This window comes from Schistocerca piceifrons, chromosome 8, assembly GCF_021461385.2.
Source record: "Schistocerca piceifrons isolate TAMUIC-IGC-003096 chromosome 8, iqSchPice1.1, whole genome shotgun sequence".
Lineage (NCBI taxonomy): Eukaryota > Metazoa > Arthropoda > Insecta > Orthoptera > Acrididae > Schistocerca > Schistocerca piceifrons.
The window spans coordinates 126,759,382-126,767,419 of record NC_060145.1 but is presented as its reverse complement, the minus strand read 5'-3'; the positions used below and the strand labels follow the sequence as shown (position 1 = coordinate 126,767,419).

General features: G+C 45.8%; 1 pseudogene; it reads right to left on the bottom strand.

The window, feature by feature from the left end:
• Positions 1-482: 482 nt before the first annotated feature.
• On the bottom strand, positions 483-600 carry LOC124712655 (annotated as a pseudogene).
• Positions 601-8,038: the final 7,438 nt, after the last annotated feature.

Below are 8,038 nucleotides of genomic sequence, written 5' to 3'. Positions count from 1 at the left end.
TCGTAGAGAGCAAAGCAACTTTTTGAAGAGATATAGTCTGCTTGGCATCATATGTCCTCAGTAAAACTGATGTCCCAGAATTTCACCGTATGAAGTGAAGTTGTTAGCAGGAGTTTTCTTTTCTTCGTACGGTATCCGAATCAGATTTAGTAACTGAGGTCATTTCTAATGTAATGGACAATTGATAGACGATCTGACCCTCAACATGGCCACATAACAGATTTGTCTCGTAACGAGTAATGGAACTGCCGTTTCCCCTTGCATCACGGACGCTGAGGGCTTGATATAAAGCACTTCGTCTTCAGGCCACAAATGGCCCATCCGACAGCCGTGTCATCCTCAGTGGAGGATGCGGATAGGAGGGGCACGTGGTCAGCACACCGCTCTACCGGTCGTTATTATGGTTTCCTTTGAGCGGAGCCGCTACTGTTCGGTGGAGTAGCTCCTCAATTGGCATCACGAGGCTGATACACCCCGAAAAATGGCAACAGTACATGGCGGCCTGGATGGTCACCCATCCAAGTGCCGGCCACGCCCGACAACGCTTAACTTCGGTGATCTGACGGGAACCGGTGTATCCACTGCGGCAACGCCGTTGCCGAAGTCTTGATATGGGCCCACAAATACGCAGAGCTGCTAACTGTGTACGGCCTACAGCTTCCAGTTGTGATGTGGATACGGAGTCATAACACGTGCGGCCATATTCTACCTTGCTCATAATTGTTTTTACAGATGTGAATCATATGGACGGCTCCACAGTCAGCGTAAGACATGTCAGTTCTCATATGAACCTTATGTTGGAGTTCGTTGACATGTTTTTGCAATGTCAGTTCTAATGTCTACCTAGAAATTTAGCTTGAGCAGTAGCTAAAATAGTATGATTCCTATCTCTATTAACGCAGCTACCAGAATGTTAACAACTCGATGCAGGTAGACTAAGGCACAGTTCTGGTCCTTGTACTTGACATGTATCTCAGAGTTCTCCACATACTGTAGAAGGGTTAAGATGACAACGTAATCCTGTACCAGTCTCCCTGGTATATGTGTTAAGATTAATTGAGTGTTTAATAAAGGATGGGAAGAAGAATTCGTTTATGTAGTGAGAAACGGTAAGCCAAACTATCTCTTGCTAGATGACATTGTTACGGTTCAAGATCAGTGATTGGGAAAGCCTTCAGCATAATAACCACAGTGGTTTCAGTAAGGATTTTGCTGGTGGTTCTCAGTTCAACAAAATCGAAATTGACATCACTGAAGGGAAAATCTCAGGATCAGAGTAATGACCATGTTTACAAAGGAGACAAACTGAAGAACCGAACTTCACTTCGTCTTGACTTTCTAAATTAAAAGTCCGCAGCTCGTGGTCGTGCGGTAGCGTTCTCGCTTCCCACGCCCGGGTTCCCGGGATCGATTCCCGGCGGGGTCAGGGATTTTCTCTGCCTCGTGATGACTGGGTGTTGTGTGATCTCCTTAGGTCAGTTAGGTTTCAGTAGTTCTAAGTTCTAGGGGACTGATGACCATCGATGTTAAGTCCCATAGTGCTCAGAGCCATTTCAACCATTTTAAATTAAAAGAGCGAAGCAATCTTACCTCTAGAGGGAGTTTATAAAGATGCAAATTGGACAATTTTTTCTAATTTAGACACCAAAATAAGAAACTGCAAAAAATGGTTAACCAAATGTCTGATTCTGGACGTATAATAGAGAGAAGATAAAAATAAATATGTCAGTGAACCAAAAACGTTTTCTGTTGTGACTTGGCAAGACAGCCAAGCCACTATGAGATAGCCGAAAGGCACGCGTTTAAGCTCACGCAGGCTGGCGTGAGGTCTGGAACAGTTAAAGGAGTTGAATCTAGTAAAAAAAGTACGTAGCTTCTGGAATACTTATCTTTAATCCATAATTGGTAAACATCGGTCTGACGGTACATGCATCACAGGATAAATAGCAAATGATAATGGCGCCTTGCTAGGTCGTAGCGAATGACGTAGCTGAAGGCTATGCTAACTATCGTCTCGGCAAATGAGAGCGTAATTTGTCAGTGAACCATCGCTAGCAAAGTCGGCTGTACAACTGGGACGAGTGCTAGGAAGTCTCTCTAGACCTGCCGTGTGGCGGCGCTCAGTCTGCAATCACTGACAGTGGCGGCACGCGGTTCCGACGTATACTAACGGACCGCGGCCGATTTAAAGGCTACCACCTAGCAAGTGTGGTGTCTGGCGGTGACACCACATTTTCCACCAGTTTCGAAATAAAATCAGTCTTGGTTGGAGGGGACGCTTTTCGCCCATTTGGGGCATCAACAGGAAATTTTAGTATACTACATGCCCAGAATGGCGAAAGGTGTCAATAAAAGCATTGTTTCCCCTGTAATCAAGACTGTTTTCATAATGTTACCTTCCATTAGGAACGTGGGTGCACTCAGCGACTATACTATGATTTACAAATGATGGAAATCAGCAATCAGTCGTCTGCGACAGACGCCCGAACAACAGGGAACTGGCATGCACTGATACTATGAAATATCGAAAATTGAAACAAATGGGCCCTCGGCCACAATTTTTAGTCTTATTAACCAGGTTTCAACACTTCTAAGAGTGCCTTCATCAGAATTTAAACGTTTAAAGTGGCCAATAACATAATTACAAATTTATGGAAGAAGAATACAGGACAGAGACAGTACTTACATGTCACGTATAAAGTAAATAATAGGCCAGAAGGGCTTGAGTCACAAAGTTTTTTTAAAAAGAGTGCATGAAGGCGAGCCACTATGGGCTGCTCATAGCTGTACAGCCACAGGTTGCAACGGTCTGAGGCGCCCGCGTTAACAAGGGCGAGCAGGTGAACATGACGTTGCATCGAGAGTGCCATCTAGTAGCCGCAAGTACTACTTGGCTACTTAACATTCAAGTGTAGACAGACGAAAATTATAATGAATATTATTCGGTACATAACGTAAAAGGCAATATTTTGTTTAACAGCGACAGATAAAGTAACATTTTGTCTATATCAGAGCTTAGAGGTACAGTTTGAAGCATAAAAACGTCATTGCAGAAAACACAAAGAGGGCTGAAAGACACAGCCTGTAGAAAACGATATAACATGAAATACAGCCAATAAACCATTTAACAAACGAAAAATTATGAGTTGACTTAGATGGGAAAAAAATTCGGTAAACTGCACGAGGAGATCCGAAATTAAATGTCAAGTAACGGCTTTATAGAGCTGAAGGAATTTTTATTATGCAAGTGCAGCTGCTCGTTGAGAATGAGGCTAACATTCCGAGAAAGATGTTCTCCAATTATTCGAGAATATCTAATCTACACCCTTTCTTCTCGGTCTGCAAAATTTTGATTCGTAGACCTGTAATAAGAAGAAGGTTGGCAAAAGACGAATTTTGGGAGCTAGTACCATTTTTTATTAAAAGGTGTTCTTTATACATGGTTGTAAAGGCACGTCCTAATGGTTCTATGTAGTAAGAAGAGCAGGTATCGCAGAAAATCTTATAGACGCCAGAACTAAAGGAGAACGAACGGATTTTAAATCATGAATAAAGTTTCTTTTTTCAAATTATTATTTGTAGAAAAGCCAACGTTGCAGTTGTATTTATTACAAAAAAGGCGTTGGATCTGATAGGTGATGGGAAACAAGAAAGGTATGGAAAAATATTTTTTTGGTTTAGATTCAATGATAGAGGTGTCGTGCGTAGTAACTCTTTTAACAGTTTTCTTTTTAAGAATATCATCTACAATGCCTGGTTTATACTCGTTATTAACTGCTATCGTTTTGAGTAACTTGATTTCGTCTTTGAACTTTTCTTTCGAAAGTGGAATGAAATAATGCATTACTAATGGCTAGGCACTAGCCGAAATCTAGATTTGCCAAATAAAACCTGCAGAAAAGGAAGACTGATTGCTGCGCTAAATCATTTTCAAGACTATCAAAATATCCACGGGTGTACTGCCGGTCTACAGTGTCCAACGGGCACAATATTTCGGCGATCATACATGTCGCCATCATCAGGTGAACTGACGGACTGAGCTCCTGTGAACGTGCCGGTACGGAGATCCGTACGCTATGGCTGCTCAGGGGGAACTGGCTTCGGTCGCGGCGGCGGCCGTTTTAAATACCCTCTGCCCGCGGCGCACTCCCTCCGCCGTCCGCGCCCAGCGCCACGGTCACACGGTGGAACAGATTGCGACAGCGTCTGAGATGACGTCCGTGTGATGGCTCTGTCCGCCGTGGTCATCACAACTGTACGTTTACTCGATTTACTCTTGATTAACCCAATCGCTGTTTCCCAAGCCTTGTTAAGATTATAGCCACAGTCGCGGTTTATGAGGTCGTCATTGGCGTGAATTTCGATGGCCTCTCTAACAACGCTGTCCCAGTATCTCGACATCTGTACCAGAATCCTCGTGCGTTCATACTCCATAGCGTGATTTTCCGACAAGCAATGTTCAGCGAGCGCCGACTTGCTCGGATACATCAGTCGAGTGTGCCTCTGGTGTTCACGGCATCGATCCTCGACGGTACGCATCGTCTGACCAATATACGACTTGCCACATTGACACGGAATCTGGTACACGCCGGCCTTCCTCAAACCGAGGTCATCTTTGGCGCTCCCCACCAGTGCACGAGTTTTATTCGGAGGACAAAACACAGTTCCGACCCGGTGTTTCTTCAAAATGTGGGCGATTTTCCCCGAGAGTGCGCCTGTATATGGAATAAACGCAGTGCCTACCTCCTCCCTCGTGATTTCATCCATCTCCACAGGTTGTGCTGTAGTGGTTGGGCGGAGAGCACGTTGAATCTGCCACTCTGAGTACCCATTTTTTCGAAATTAGGTTCTCAGATATTCCAATTCCTGGGGTAGACTCTCTGCGTCAGAGATAGTGCGCGCCCTATGTACTAGAGTTTTAAGTACCCCATTCCTCTGTGAAGGGTGGTGGCAGCTGTCTGCGTCCAAATACAGATCAGTGTGCGTTGTCTTCCGATACACCCCATGACCTAGGGTGCCATCAGCCCTTCTCTTGACCAAGACGTCAAGGAAAGGTAATTTACCATCCGTTTCAGTCTCCATAGTGAATTTGATTTTGGGGTGTATGGAGTTTAGATGTGTGAGGAAGTCAAGGAGTTTATCCATACCATATGGCCAGATGACGAACGTGTCGTCCACGTAACGGAAATAACAAGTACGTTTCCATTCGGATGACGACAGGGCTTCCTCCTCGAAGTTCTCCATGTACAAATTCGCTATCACCGGTGAGAGTGGGCTGCCCATGGCGACTCCCTCCGTTTGTTCGTAGTATTCACCGTTAAAAAGAAAATACGTGGAGGTCAAGACATGCCTAAAAAGTTCAGTGGTCTTCTCGTCAAACTTCTGACTAATCAATTCTAGTGACTCTCGCAGGGGAACCCTCGTAAACGAGGAAACGACGTCAAAACTCACCATGACATCTGACTTATCCAACCTGAAGCTATCAAGGCGTTTAACAAAATCCACGGAATTACGGATGTGATGAGGGCATTTACCCACATAAGGACTTAATATTCCCGTCAGGTATTTGGCCAACAAATATGTAGATGCCCTGATGTTGCTGACAATGGGGCGTAATGGTACCCCCTCTTTGTGAACCTTCGGGAGCCCACATAGTCTAGGCGGTACCGGACCTTGGGGTAACAATTTCTTAGCTCACCCTCCGGTAAATCTGTGTCCTTGAGAAGCGACCTCGTCTTGTTCTCCACCTTCTTTGTAGGGTCAACGCTGATCTTCCGATAGGAATCGTCATTTAGCAGGCTCTGCATCCTATCAGTGTAGTCCTTATGGGAGACAACAACTATAGCATTGCCTTTGTCAGTCGGTAAGACAACAATTTCAAAGCGCTCCCTCAGATCACGAATGGCCGCCCTCTCTTTACTGGTGATATTTGACTTCATCGGCTTGGATTTCGTCAACGCACGACAAGTTTCACGACGTATTTCCTCAGCTGATTCAGGCGGAAGTCGAGCTGCAACCTGTTCAACAGCACTAACAATTTCTGCGACCGGAGTGAACTTGGGGGTGGGAGCGAAGTTGAGACCTTTCTGCAAAACCGAGACCTCATCATCACTCAACACCATGCCACTCAAACTGATGACAGTCTTGCACGGAACCTGCAGAGATGGTCTGTCAAGGAGACGTGAGAACTTAGCTGTTTGACGTCTCGTTGCCTTCTTACGGGCGGAATCAGCTGCAACCGAGGTGACACCATCAATCCAATCCCATGAAAAAGAAGTGAAATTACTAGCCAGTTGCAAATGTAGTTTGAGTAATTCCTGTGAGATAAACTCAAGGCTCTGGCGGGTGAATTGCACTCTCTCACGTACCAATGCGAGGCTGGCTCGTTTCTTGATTCTCTTAGCTGCTGCAGAATCGATGTGATACATAGCCTTAGCAAAATTTGTAACAACATTCCCGGAACGACATCTCTTTAGAAAGGCAAGAGTACTTAGCAAACGACATCTACGGTGGCGCAACTTTTCAAATTTCTTCATGCTGCGGTACATCTCCTCCCTGTAAAGGTGTATGATGTGATGCTTGAGTTTCTCCCGGCGTATTTGATAATCAAAATACCCACGGGTGTACTGCCGGGTACTCAGAGTGGCAGATTCAACGTGCTCTCCGCCCAACCACTACAGCACAACCTGTGGAGATGGATGAAATCACGAGGGAGGAGGTAGGCACTGCGTTTATTCCATATACAGGCGCACTCTCGGGGAAAATCGCCCGCATTTTGAAGAAACACCGGGTCGGAACTGTGTTTTGTCCTCCGAATAAAACTCGTGCACTGGTGGGGAGCGACAAAGATGACCTCGGTCTGAGGAAGGCCGGCGTGTACCAGATTCCGTATTAATGTGGCAAGTCGTATATTGGTCAGACGATGCGTACCGTCGAGGATCGATGCCGTGAACACCAGAGGCACACTCGACTGATGTATCCGAGCAAGTCGGCGCTCGCTGAACATTGCTTGTCGGAAAATCACGCTATGGAGTATGAACGCACGAGGATTCTGGTACAGATGTCGAGATACTGGGACAGCGTTGTTAGAGAGGCCATCGAAATTCACGCCAATGACGACCTCATAAACCGCGACTGTGGCTATAATCTTAACAAGGCTTGGGAAACAGCGATTGGGTTAATCAAGAGTAAATCGAGTAAACGTACAGTTGTGATGACCACGGCGGACAGAGCCATCACACGGACGTCATCTCAGACGCCGTCGCAATCTGTTCCACCGCGTGACCGTGGCGCTGGGCGCGGACGGCGGAGGGAGTGCGCCGCGGGCAGAGGGTATTTAAAACGGCCGCCGCCGCGACCGAAGCCAGTTCCCCCTGAGCAGCCATAGTGTACGGATCTCCGTACCGGCACGTTCACAGGAGCACAGTCTATCAGTTCACCTGATGATGGCGACATGTATTATCGCCGAAATATTGTGCCCGTTGGACACTGTAGACCGGCAGTACATCCGTGGATATTTTGATTATCAAATACGCCGGGAGAAACTCAAGAATCACATTTACAAGACTGTTTTTCTTTCAAAACACTACCAACGGTTATAGTATGAGATAGTCAAAGGGATGGGACGAATTGGTTAAGAGACCGGTTATTACAACAGTGATAATTTCTTTGGAAGCCAACACGCGACTGTTTCGTTGTTTGATAAAGAGACTGCAGGGTCGACAAGGGGGAAAATTCTGTGGTTAATCGTATGCAAAATATGTTACAGAAAGCTCGATTAAATATCACAGGGCCTCGGTAACTGGCCACTGACAGCGGAGAATTGACACCCGAGCGACAATGTGGCGGGTGACAAAAGATTCCCCTTCGAGGCCGGCGGCAGATAGAAAGGAATTAATTCGTACTGTCAGTTTTTACGTTCTGTTAGATATGATCTGTTGTATGGCGCTATTCAGCGGCTAGGATTTGATGGTATTGCCCCCAGAATAACTTAAATGACTGTACGTAGTTAAAGATAAGACTGGTGTTAGGTATGTGT